The following is a 13,777-nucleotide window of genomic DNA, read 5'->3' on the forward strand; positions in this document are numbered from 1 at the left end:
GTGAGGATGAAATACATTTTTTTTTGTCAAGTCAAGTCACCTTTATAGTGCTTTTTACAATACAGATTGTATCAAGGCAGCTTCACAATGATAACATGAAAAATAATACAACAAAGGTTTGTTTCTAGAAGAAAATTGTGTCTTCGTCCACCTTAAGTAAGGCAGATCAATAATATAGTTGAATATTAAATGTTCAATGTTGTTGTACACATATGTGAAATATTAAATAACTCCTAGAGTGTTTGGTTGAGGAAAGATCCACCCTGCCATACAGGGAAACTACATCAACCGGTATACGTGTAGCGACTCCACCAACTGAGAAAAAAACAAAGTAAAACTGCACAGATGAAAGGCTGACGGGGTGTTAATAGCAGGGTCACAGATTCTTCTGCATTACGTAATGGCTTCCCCAGCGGACTGGTGAAATGATGAGGGGAAATGAGCCTGAGTTTCCGGCACCTTCTGCTCCTCTGCCCGGGCTCAACATCCGTGCACACATGCCCTTCTTCCCTCCAGCTTTTCCCTGCTCTCCATGTGTGGGAAACTCGGGCCCCTCGCCTCGGACACACGCCTGCGCGCTGGGGCTATTTTAAGAAGCTGTAAATATGGGAACTTCCTCTGTGTTCGGGTATCTCATATCTCAATGGATCGTTTTACACTATTAACAAGCTTCAAGCACAGTAAGCCGACTTACGAACTGGGACAAACCAGCTGCCCACAACGATATTAAACTGAACTCTTTTAGCTTAGGAATGTAAGGAGGACAGCTGAAGAACAAACGCATTTTGACCAGAGTGAAGTCTAAGATATAAGACGACGTCAACATGGATTAAACCTCATTTACTTAAATCTGTGTTCTTCAGCCTGTATGTCCTAGTGCCGGTCAACATTATGTAATTAACAGAAACTGACTGCATACTAGGGGTGGGAATCTTTTGGTACCTCATTAAAAATCTATTCGATATGTGCATAGATTTGATAGTAGTTTACTGTTTTGTGTTACTTTTCTTATTTGACTGCAGTAGACGTTTAAGAAAAAATACTTAAATGTGAACCTTGAAATTTATTTAGTTTTTCTTCCCATTTTAGTCAACCCAATATTATAAAACAAATTCCCTCTGACTGCAGTTTTTACACACAGTAGGACAAATACAATAAAAACACTGGTACAGTAGAATAGGTTGATTTAACGTAGTAAGAAATACTACTGAAACTGAATAATCAAATGTAAAAATAAAACACTGTATAGCCTTCACTGTATGAATTAAATATAAATTGATTCATATTAAAGATAAAAAAGTGATTCAGTCAAAAGCAGTGAGTTTTCTTATTAACGTTAATGAAAGTGAAGGCCACAGTTTATGAGGCTGCTGTCCCTTTAAGAATGAATGCACAGATCTAATACACTGTTACACATCTGATTTCCTCCCATTTGTTTTCATACGCGTATAGGTCATACAGACTCTGTTTACACTGAATACTCCACATAATGTGCACTTTGACATAATCATGTGTGTATCGGTGAAAGAGTAATGAATGTGCGATCGCATGTGACAGGCTGCACGTCAGGGTACGTCGTAAGCTACGCATGCTACACACAGCCGACGACGTAGCTACGTGTGAGTTTGACGCAGAAGTATAAATTGGACTTTATTGTAATTAACGTCAATAACTTTAAGTAGTACCGCAAACAAAGATAAAGAAGTGAAACACTTCGACTTTTGTCATTTGTGAATTGATGATTTTTCCCGCACCCCGACTGCATACCATTATTATTATTCAGGTTTGACTTCATTTTAGTATAAAGCATCCACTTGTTTCACTCAAAATCCAAACTATTCCCGATGGATATCCAACATTTCTCCTGTTAAACAGAATTAAAATAAACTGTGTATGCCATGTTATCTTGACTTTTAAAAAAAGTCTTGTTTACATGCAATAATCTTCATTAGGAATAAAATATGATAGTACTTTTTGTACTGTATGAACATTGTAAAAAGTGTTTTCCTTTTTTCTTTAAAGTCGGCATGAAATCAAATTTGACAAATCTTCTTTTTATATGTAATATTGTAGTGTTTATTATAAATGATTTATCTGTGCACTTCATTATTTTTTTTAAATTCATGTACCGTTATAATCTTTAATCAAATACATTACCCTTCCCTCCCCCCTCGAAACGACCACTCTTCTCTTTCGGTCACGTCCAATGGCGAAAGGGTGCGGCCAGAGCCGATGAGGGTGCGGCTATCGGTGCAACGCCTCTCAGAGAAGATACATTCAAATCTGCCTCCATTTTGTTTGCAACGCCCAACCTCCAACGATCCAATCAATTCCCGAAGGATGAAATCAAGCCCCGCCCTATATTTTTTCTAATTTCAGAAGCCGTTTCACTCGGATATACGTCACAACAAGGAAAAAATGACAATCTCAACATCCGTTTCATGCCGACTTTAAAGTGGTCACCGAACTCTTTAACTGTTGTTTTAAATAAATAAATAGGCCTTCTGACTAGTGGTGGGGGGAAAAATAGATTCTGTTCAGTATCGCGATATTTTGCGCACGCAATTGTATCGATACAGTAGCGCAAAGTATTTCAATATTTAATCATCAAATTATCTGTTTTACTTTCGGGTTTTCTCCATTGGTTTTCTCGAAGTTTACTCTGATAATTTACATTTGCGTATTACATCCACAAGGTGGCGCTTGTTGCGATGCTTTGTTGTCGCGCATTCAACAGCAAATTCAAATGAAAATGGCTTCCCCATCACAGCCGGCTGAACACGACGCTCCGTCGTCTTTCTAATGGAATGTGTGGGTAAATTTCGGTTTTCATCCAAAAGCGTGTAGTAAAGACCTCAACATTATTTATATGATTATTCTCAGGTTAATGTTACTCTATTATGTCTGCTTTATGTTACTCTGTTGTATTTAAATAATTTTAAGTTATGTGCTGGGATTCATGTGAGAGGTCTCCAATTCTCAGAGAATAATGACGTCCGGTCCTGTAATAAGGTCCTGTGTCCTGAATGGTCAAGGACACATTTTTGCACTATCCTCCTAAGTTTTTGCACTTCAGCTAATGTGTAGAAGATAATGTTCACAGAATTAAATGTGACATTTGAAGTGAGTCTTATTTTTCTCATTTTATGTGATCCCTTCGAATAATATGGGGGACATGAATCGCAATATATCGCAGAATCGAATCGCAATATTTGCTGTATCGCAATATGTTAAGAATCGCAATAGTATTGAATCGTGGCCCAAATATAGCAATACTATGGAATCGTCAGATTTTTGCCAATTCCCACCCCTACTTCTGACTCTGTATGCTTATGACGTATAGGGCAATTCCATGCAAAGGTCATCTTTACCATGAAAAAATAAAGTTTTAACCAAAGGAACAAAACCCTTTTTAAGTTGTCCATTTAGGTCTGTAATATACTGTATTAATGTGCTTAACATTTTTTTTAAAAGAAAATTGCCTTGTTTATCCACCAGATATGAGGTGAGCAACAATGCTTAAATTCCATTTTCAACCAGCCATATTTCATGCCTTCAAAAAAGGTATCAAAGACCCCCCTTTTTAAACTTTATTTTAACAGTAAGCATTTTGCAGAAAGATGCAGCCATGCCTGAGAAATAAATACTAATTTGGTCATAACAGCACTTTCTGTTGAATTTATAAGGGCTATAATAAAGAGGTCTTGACGCTTCAGTGCACTGTCACGTCCATAACGTTTTAAAGGTTTAGTTTATTTAATATGACAATTATAAATGCAAATAACTTGAAACTTTAATTACAAAGCTATATTATGTTTATGCTTATTAGGATAGACAATTCATTTCACTACTTTGCTCTGAACAACCATAATAATGCGTTACGGACGTGACCGTTATGGACGCTTCATATTAAATCATGCATATGACTATTGTGATCTGTTTCAAGACAGAAATGATTTTGGCCACTTCATTTCAAGTTTTGTTTTGTAGACAGACTTTATTTAAAGTGAATTTCGTTTTGTATAAATTGTAAATCAAAGTTTCATCAACCAATTGCCTGGATTTAATAAATAAGCAAATATAGCATGGAGGTGCGATCACTTGCAACACGTAAACTTGAGCGCGTCTCATAACTGAACAGAATCATTTCAGACAGTCTTCTTAATGTGAAAACAGCCATTATGCGTCAATAAAAGTGCCATGATGATTTGATTGTTGATTTTCCAAACAGATTCTATGTATTTCAGACACTAAGACCCCTTCATCATTTGGATAGCAATATTCATACATTGGATTTAAAAGTTCACAGACTTTAAAGGAAATCGAACAGTATACCAAAAACTCTCATTTCCCGTCACATCCATAACGCATGCATATTTTCCTTTTTTGGGGGTGCTTAAATATATTTTAGAAAAACATATTTTGCCTGTCAATTCCCCAGATTGGGTGCTCTGAGAATATGCATTTCCAATTTAAATATTGTAAGAAGTTTGTTTTTTTCTGAGACATTTCACCTGTCATTATGAGTTCAAATGTCACATCCATAACGCTGGAATTACCCTATATCACAAATCGACTGTCTCACTCCCACTGGATGTCAACGAGTTACGTCCCTGTGCATTTGCAATACGGTCTGCTTAACTTTATAAATCATCATGCTTGAAATCAACAACACTTCTATTTCCTTTGCCCCTGCGAATTGCTGTCAGTGTGAACGTCCCCTTTCACAGTACAGTCCTGTTTGGCACTGAAAAGAAAATTGCTGATTTTTTCTGAATGGGTGGAGTTATATCTCTGTAAGGTCAGTAGTGCATGTGCTGGTTCATGATTAGCATCGATGGTTCCATGAAGAAACTTTAAAATCCAAGGTACCTTTCAATTGCACAAAAGGTTCTTTAGATTTTTATAATGTTCTTCACACTAAGAAAAAAAAAGTTATTTTAAGAAGTGATCATTGAAAGGGTCTTTGAGGAACCAAAAATGGTTCTTCTATGAAAACCCCCTTTTGGTACCATTATTTTTAAGATTGTAGGGAAGCTCTTCCTTTTAGCTCTTTACTTACAGTATATATGAAATGCAACAATTATTATGTGCCGCTAATGCATAGTTTCCTCTTGTGCGCACATTTGTGCTGCCTACACCACTGCCTGTTCTTTAACACTCACTGTATGACACTCTCATGACCCCAGCTCTAGGATGTGTTAATCCTCACTGAACTATGTGACTGTTTGCTTGGCGATCATACAATAGCTGCTACAAACCAGACCACTACAAAACAGGACCGTTAAAGGAGAGCTGGCCGAGGTCTTGGATGATTTATCGGTTTGAAGAATTCAAATATATATCCTCCCTTAAGATATACAATAAATCCGTAACCTTTTTAAACAGTTTCATTTTTCGGCAACGTTTTTGGTGCCGTTGGCTGGCAGGCCTGTGACTCAGTGTATGAGGGAATGCAGACAAACTAATCATCTGACTTGGAGCCAAGAGTCTTAAACAATCTATGTTCAAAGTCATTACTCGTTTTTTTTAGAAAAGTAGAAACATAAGTAAAGAATGCATGTTAGAGCACTGCAGCTGTGGCTGTCAAAGGGAAATGTTTCACTTTAAATGGTGTCTATTTGGAGTTCAAGTTAACAGGACAGTATTTTATAATATGTGTAAGCCAAAGGCTACAAAAAAGCTACATTAGTTGTCAACCATTTAAAATGAAGGACACTAAGAAGATGTCTTAAAGAAAGGGGTTCAAGATGAACCAACAACATTAGACTAGTTTTGTTTTAAACAGTTTGTTTTAAAGTCCCCCTGTGGTGAAATCCAGCTTTTAATGTTGTTTATGTGTCTATGTGGTGTTTTTAATATGCTTTGAGACAAACCATGTGTAAGTTCATAAGTCGACAGTATTGCTGAGTATTTTCTGCTTAAAACTGCAGTGAACCAAAGACAGTCTCAAAAACACGGTTTGAAATCACTGGTGTTTCTGACGTCACAAACGACCTTGTAACCAATCAGATCAACGTGTGATCGTCAACCAGTGGATCTCTGAGCTGAGTGAGTGAGTGGAGGCGGGGCTCATTTGCACATTCATAGAACAGTCGAGTTACATTCAAGATATTTTAAGGCATGGAGAAATTTTATTCAAGGAAAAAACATTTAAATCTCATTTTGGTGATCAAAGATGAGTTTTAAGGGATACAATTATTGCCTACAGGGGGACTTTAATAGATGCTAATAGCTAATGAAATACTATATTTTGTAATTATTGTTCTTATTAAATCTCACAGAAATTAACAGTTTATAATACAGTCAGTTTGAGACCTCAGCTGCCATCTGCTGGTCAGATTGTGTCATCAAAAGTGCTAAAACAAAGCAGGACTGATTCATACCCCATCAAGGTATGACAGCACTATTCATTCACACCCACTTTCTTAATACTAAATCTCCAATAATCTTTCTTAATTAGTCTTGAAAGATTATCACATTTAATGCAATCTTATATAATGTTAAGTGAAATGGTTCAAATGTTTCTCAGATCCCTCATTTTTCCTCATTTTCTGCAAATACTTGTTCCCTCCCTACTGTTCTCACCAAGGTCCTGGGAAAGCCACAACCTCGCCAACTCTGCATATCTCTGAAGCCTCTCCCATCGGGGGAGTGACACTTCCTGTCTGAGTCTGGAAACCTCTGGAACAGTGTCCACTCTCATGGTGTTCCCAAAAAAATTGTATAAATACTAACCAAAACAACATTTTCTGACTGTATTATAAATGCCGCACCAAAAGACACCGACCAACTGCAACACACACTTTTTTGGGGGGTTTTGCATCAGTGCGTATCCCCCGTCGAGTCTGTTGCTGTTGGTCGGCGCATGCGTTTGTCTGGTCGAGGAATGTCTGAGAAGTAATCTGGATTGTAATCTGGTGATCGTCCGTGTTGGTCGACGTCTGTTGGTGCAGTGGGAATTTGCCTAAAACCGTGTTTATTTACTCAATTCCTAAAAGAAGTTTGGTTGAGAAATATGTCATGTCACAGCAATTCTAGGGCAGAAAACAAATTCCTCTAATGTTTATTAATTTTTTTTAAGGACCATTTTGATTTTGTAGATTTAAAATATAGAATTATATAATTTTATAAATGAGTAATATTACACAAACCAAAGTGCTGTTGCTCCAATATTCAGACCAACACACAGTTGCAAGCGTGATATTGCTTTCACAACAGTTTATAATTATAAACAAGATGTTAACACAGAATACTAACATTTTAGACAAGTTATGCTGCCTTCGCCAAATACCAGAGTTTCCGAGTTGGGCGGGTCATAAACTTTAAACATAGCGATCGATTTCTGCTGTTACTACTGTTCTTTATCCGTTTTCCAGCAGCTACATCTCCTCATCTTGTCTTTAAAGTAGCGCATATTTACATATACAATCATTTGAAGCCTGTAGCCTGTACTTGATCGTCAGCAAGCTGCATATCTAGATAGCGTGGTGATGGTGAATGTTTATATGGTTGTCAACGAATGGGACTCTACATTTTATTAAAAATTTAATTTCTTCAATATAGGTTTTAATAAGATTTGACCAAGAAATGGGGAAGAATAAACCTGGTGTCCTCCATGATTCCTATCGTTTCAGACAACAATGCACTTGAACATGACGAGCTCGTAATCACGACTTCAGAAGCGGGAAAGTAGGAAATTTACGATAGCACATGATTTGTTGTTGGACCCAAATTAGAGGTAAATAGTAATGTGTAATTTGGGTCCTAATTTGAGTCCAACAACAAAAAGAAAATCAACCACTGTTTTCGAGCAAAGCACGTAGCGTGATTCATTCCTAATTGATTCAGTCAACAAATTGTTTGAGTGAATAATTAAATTACTTACTTAAAAAACATACTTATTAATTACTTTACTAATTAAGTAATTACTTAACATACTACTATTACTGGCATAAATATGTACAATGTCTGGAACCCTGCTGAAATGCTGTATTAACCAATCAGCAGCCATGAGAGGAACTATGTTTTTGTTTCTTCTTGGGTTTGAAATGATAAACCAATATCCATCTTATTTTGCAATGCAGATTTTCTTTGAATGTGTGAGACTTCAGATTCAGCTACAGTTAAGTTACTAGAAGAACACAGTGCAGTAAACTGTAAAACTATAAGTGTTTAAATTGATTTGTTACACTTTGTGTTACATGTTAGTGGAACATGTTCATTGGTCGGTTGTGTGATGAATGACACCTGTGTATTGTGCGGAACTGACGTCATACATCCAAACTCACCTTGGTTATTGCAAAATCGGCTCAGAAAAATGTATTTCTGAGGAAAGCTATAGAATTTGTTTCAGACGCCACTTTGCTTTGATATTTGTATCTAATGACATTCAGACATTTTGAACTGTTCAAATACTTAATATTTACTATATAGTGAAGAATAAGCGACACTCACCTGTTGTCCTGCTGCTGCTTTGCCACTTAACTCTTGCCTCGACTGTCCCTTCAAATGTAAACACGGCGGAAGATCCGTTATTCCCCATCGAAACAACAGTTTGTGAATCTAATGCAACTAACTCGGTCCAAAGAGTCGCCACTGTACTGTCTCTGCGGTGGAGTCTGATGCTGGTACTGAGAGGGAAAACTGAAAAACCCGCCTAAATGCAGTTTGAAATCTAAAAACACCTTACACGTGCTTGTGTGTATCTCTCGCGCGCTGTCCAATCGCTGTGCTCGTGAACGCCCCAACGGTCCTGGCTGCCGGCGCGCGCCCGCGACATCTCTTCAGTTATCAGTATGGGAATGTGCTGTGTAGATTCTGTATGTAAGGTCATCATTTCTATCCCAATTATGCGAAAAACAATACTAATGTTGCTTAAACCGGGCCTCAAGACGGTTTAAATCTGTTCAAAACAACAATCTTGAATGTATTTGAGTCGTTCTTCTCCAGTAAGTTTTGGTATAAATGTATTTTAAATGCAGGGATTCATGGTTGAGTTTGTATTTCGATTTTTTTTAAATCAAATTATATAAATTGACCTAATTTAAGAAATAAAATTTACAGAGCAATTTATTAAAGATAAATCTTTATACGTCAAACACTTACAGAGACAAATGTCAGGGTTGCCAGGTCTGCCTTACAAATCTAGTCCAGTGGCTAATCTAAAATAGTCCGATATTAGCCTATAATGACCACATCCCAAATACCAAAATATGCCATTCCCATACCTAAAGTGCACATTTTACGTCTTATATATATATATATATATATAACGTAAAATATGCACTTTAGTTATGGAAATGGCATATTTTGATTTTATATATATATATATATAGGCCTAGATATAAAGCTATCAAATGAAAACCGTAGTGATCATAAACACAGCTCAAAAGCTCTCTACCAGTGGCCCTACTTAACATCTACCACAGTTTTATCATTGGTAGAATATAAAATATGTCAATACAAGTATTTCAGTCAAATATAATATGCTAGCTATGCTAGACCTTTAACCCGCGGAAAGTATCCGAATTCCGCGGGAACACAGTGGACTTGGCAACCCTCCTCAGGCGTGATCGAGGGGTTTCTGCACCCTCGTTCAGTCTCATGAATGACCTGGCCTGGAATGACATAATGGGTTTGACATTTTCTTCTTTTGTTGATGCTCCTCTGATCACGGAGAGATCGACCTCAAACGTCTCTGAAATGGAAATAAGAGCTTTTCATTGATCAACATCTGTCCTCTGAGAGCCCGTTTGGTCTGATCTCACCTTGATTTCGTTTGCTGTAGCCTATGTTTACACCATACTTTGTAGAATTAAAACACTTTATACCCAAATGTCAAAAAAGTTACTCGAATCAATGATCAGCACCAATAAAGCCCCATTCTTACAGATCATTAACTAAAAAAAGTTGGTTTAGGGTTTAGTTACCCTTTAAGTCAATGCCCTCTGAATACAAATGATCTTTCAGAACTTTATTTTGAACTTTTAGAAATGTATTGCATTAGTCTATAATGTACGTATAGAATTTCCCACTTTGTTGATTTCTGTTGAGTGTATTAAATGAAGGCTAGCCTTAGCCTATATAATTTTACCATTAGATTTACTTATCCAAGCATTGATTAAAAAAAACATTGTGATCGGTATGCGTAGCATTTAAGTAAAATCAAGCATATATGTACCTACATGAAAATTGTGAAGTAGTGCTACTCTTTTCACTTTGGTAAAAATCCATACGCGTTCGTGACATCTGCCAAATCACACACTCGTTAAATATTAATTTTTGTTAGAAAACTTTGTCCAGTTGACTTGTTTTCATTAAATCATACTGTGTTATTTAAGGACAAACTGTATGGAGGTCTAAACTAAATTATGTGACATTAAAATAAAAAAGCTCAACTTAGTCGACCATTTTTAAAAAATCCTTTAATAGGCTAATTGTGGTGTGGCGAGAACATTTGATGTCTAATAAGGGAACCGTGTGGGAAAAACAGATTATTTGTTATATGTTAAATCTACAAATACGTGTTTATATATGGGAAGCTGAAAAGCAGGATAAAGTGTGTCGCCAGAGGGCGCTCTCTAATAGTTTTTGAACATCTTTGGTTTACAGTTTTTCTCAGTCGCTTTGGTGCATTTCTCACATCACTATTTACATTTGCACAACAGTTAGTTCAACCTCCACAACATTTAGTCATTTGTGCACATCATAGTAGCAAATTCTCATTCCTTCCAACAAATTGCAAATGCTCTTGGACATGCATCAATTGCTTTCATACAACTCTCTGCTGTTTTATAACATTATCATTTGCTAATGTCATGTCAGTCAAAATTAACTATACTTGTGAATGCTGAATAGTCATTCCATATAAAACTAATAGTCCTCATTTCATTGCTTGAGTCATCACATACAAAAAATTTGAACTAGTTGTCGAAATCTGTCAAGCTAATTTTACTATTTTTGTTATCTTTTTAAAAATATATATTTTTTTATCCTAAATTGGACAGTTTCTCTCAGGTGAACCTCAGCTTTCACTGATGAGAAGGGGTGTGCATGAATGATTTACAGTACTATGTATGTTGTATGTTCAGTTCCTATATGTACTGCAATATTGTTTACAGTTGTGCACAGCTCGACCCAAAGGGAGTTTATGTTTGTTGTAAATAAGGGTGTATTTTTTATTTTGCACAATGCTGTGAACAAATTAGATTTGCAAAGAGCATATGCAGCATATGCAGTATGTGAAACATACATATCCAGTGTCTTGTACTCAGTTACCTCACTAAATACAGTAATGTGTAACTTTACTGTAGTTTTCAAATGGCTGTGCAAATAGTATATAGTGCTGTCTTGAGCATTTTCAGGTAGTGTCACCAAGATCTGACTTTTTTTTTTTGCATTGGAAAACATTTACAGAGTAAACTGTCATAATGAAAACATGACAAAGCCATTTGACTATCTTGTTCATAAATAGTGGTGTCAGGACTTTTCATCTTGATGACACGGACACTTTCATTGACATGAATACTTGCTTTTGAGGAATGAGCTATCCATTTTGAGCAAGTGACATGCTTTTGCAGGTTATCAACTAGGTTTTGCAGTTTGTACTAATTGTTTTGAGAACTGCATTAACTGTTGTGCAAATGTAAATAGTGATGTGAGAAATGCACCAAAGCGACGGAGAAAAACTGTAACTTTAGAAAAGTGTACGTTTGTTTATATACCAGCATTAACAAGCATGCCCTGATAATAAAGATTATTGTCCATTTTTATATTTAACAGCATGTTTCTGGATATATAAAGCAATGAAACTTAAGACCCGAGAATATACACAAAAGCCAGAATATCTCATTCCAAGACGTGTAAAAGGGCAGATATTCCTTCACTCGTCTGTGTTTTACAAACAAAAGATATTTAATCCAACACGCCTTTTCAAAGGCCTAAATGGAGTTATAAACCATCTTAATATTATGATGATGTTTTGAAATGTCCATGTTATCGAGCTTTTAAGATCTTGCTCACTGCATGTGTTTGAGACTGATTGCAGGATATGAAAATGAATCCTCTGTGACGTCAGAGCAGCGGCTCGAGCTCTTTATTATGACACACACACACACACACACACACACAGATTAACAGCAGAGCTGGATAAAGATCTCAATGAAACAACACGTCTGGCATTTAAGGAACAGACGCAAAACATTGTGCGTTAGGTGACCATAGCCTACATTTCGCGATTTACATGCATGTTTAAGGAATATACATCAATGCCAAGAGATGAATAGTGACTATTTAATCATGTGGCTTACATTTAACTACTCACTAAAAAATGTTGGGTTAAAAATAACCCAACAACGAGTAACCCAACTATGGGGTGTTACAGCACCTTCCCAACAAATGCATTGGGCTAAAAGTCAGTTGGGTTAAAAGTAACCCAACAGTTACGTTATTTATTTTTATTTATGACATTATTTAAATAAATCAAATACACTTTGTTTTCAAATACAGATTGTTTATTTTATTTATAAAACAATAAAAATGTCTCAACAAATATATTTTTTAAATTACAAACTAAATTTTGGGGAGTCTATAATACATAATTGTGTACATAAATTCGAAATACACAAGTGTACAAACAACATACATATTTAACCCAACAGCCGGGGTATTACTAGAAATTACCCAACGATTTAAAAAATGACCCAACATTTTTTTTAAATTAACCCAATATAGTGAACCAATATGTGTAACCCAACGATTGGGTTAAGAAAAAATAACCCAACATTTTTTACTGTGTATGTTGTCTTTCATTTCAGCTCTTTAAAGCAGGATGGATTCTGATTGGCTGTCAGTGTTTTCAACCTTCAGGAAGTTCAAATGTTGGGTTAAAAACGTAATTTAAATTTTTAACCCAACTTTAACTTTCAACTGTAAATTTTTGAATTACATTTTTAACCCAACATTTGGGTTTGTCCATATTTGACCCAAATTTGGGTTGAAACAACCCAGCTTTTTTTTATAGTCATCGTCCTTGGTGTGAACGGGCCTTACGGGTTGGAGGATTGTTCCTCAGTATCACTAACCATATGAGCTACAGTAATTATCAAACACTGTGTGTGTGTGTGTGTGTGTGTGTGTGTGTGTGTGTGTGTGTGTGTGTGTGTGTGTGTGTGTGTGTGTGTGTGTGTGTGTGTGTGTGTGTGTGTGTGTGTGTGTGTGTGTGTGTGTGTGTGTGTGTGTGTGTGCTGATGATTTGTTCAGGGGTGGGAGGTTCGAGGAGGGCTTCTCCACCCCTTCCCCCACACACTGATGGAGGACGAGCAGGCCTTCCTTTCTTCAGTCACAAAAGATCAGTCTGGCCGTGAGGAGAACATATGCCACTGAGATCAGCAGGATCGCTCTGGTAAACAACACTTCCCAGCACTCCCCTGTATATGACCTGATCATAATAACTCCATAAGATCATAATAACTCCATAAGATCATAATAACTCCAACAGCTTCGAGCTTCTATATGCTGATGTGCTTTTATCACAACATTTTGATCTCCTGAAAGAGAAATGTGTTATGGTTTGTTTAGTATTTAGGTCTGAACACACCTTTGATGTTAAATATTATTATTTTGTGGGGAAATTATAGTTTTTTTGTTTGTTTTGTTTTCAAATATGCTGTTTACAAGTCAAATAGTGAAGGCGTTGTACAGCAGTGCAGGGTCGTTCACTAAAACTATAACCATAACAAAAACATTTTCATTGCTTGAAACAATAAACATGAAC

The sequence above is a fragment of the Rhinichthys klamathensis genome, unplaced genomic scaffold (assembly GCF_029890125.1).
Source record: "Rhinichthys klamathensis goyatoka isolate OS25496 unplaced genomic scaffold, OSU_Roscu_1.1 h1tg000278l_1, whole genome shotgun sequence".
Taxonomy (NCBI): Eukaryota; Metazoa; Chordata; class Actinopteri; order Cypriniformes; family Leuciscidae; genus Rhinichthys; species Rhinichthys klamathensis.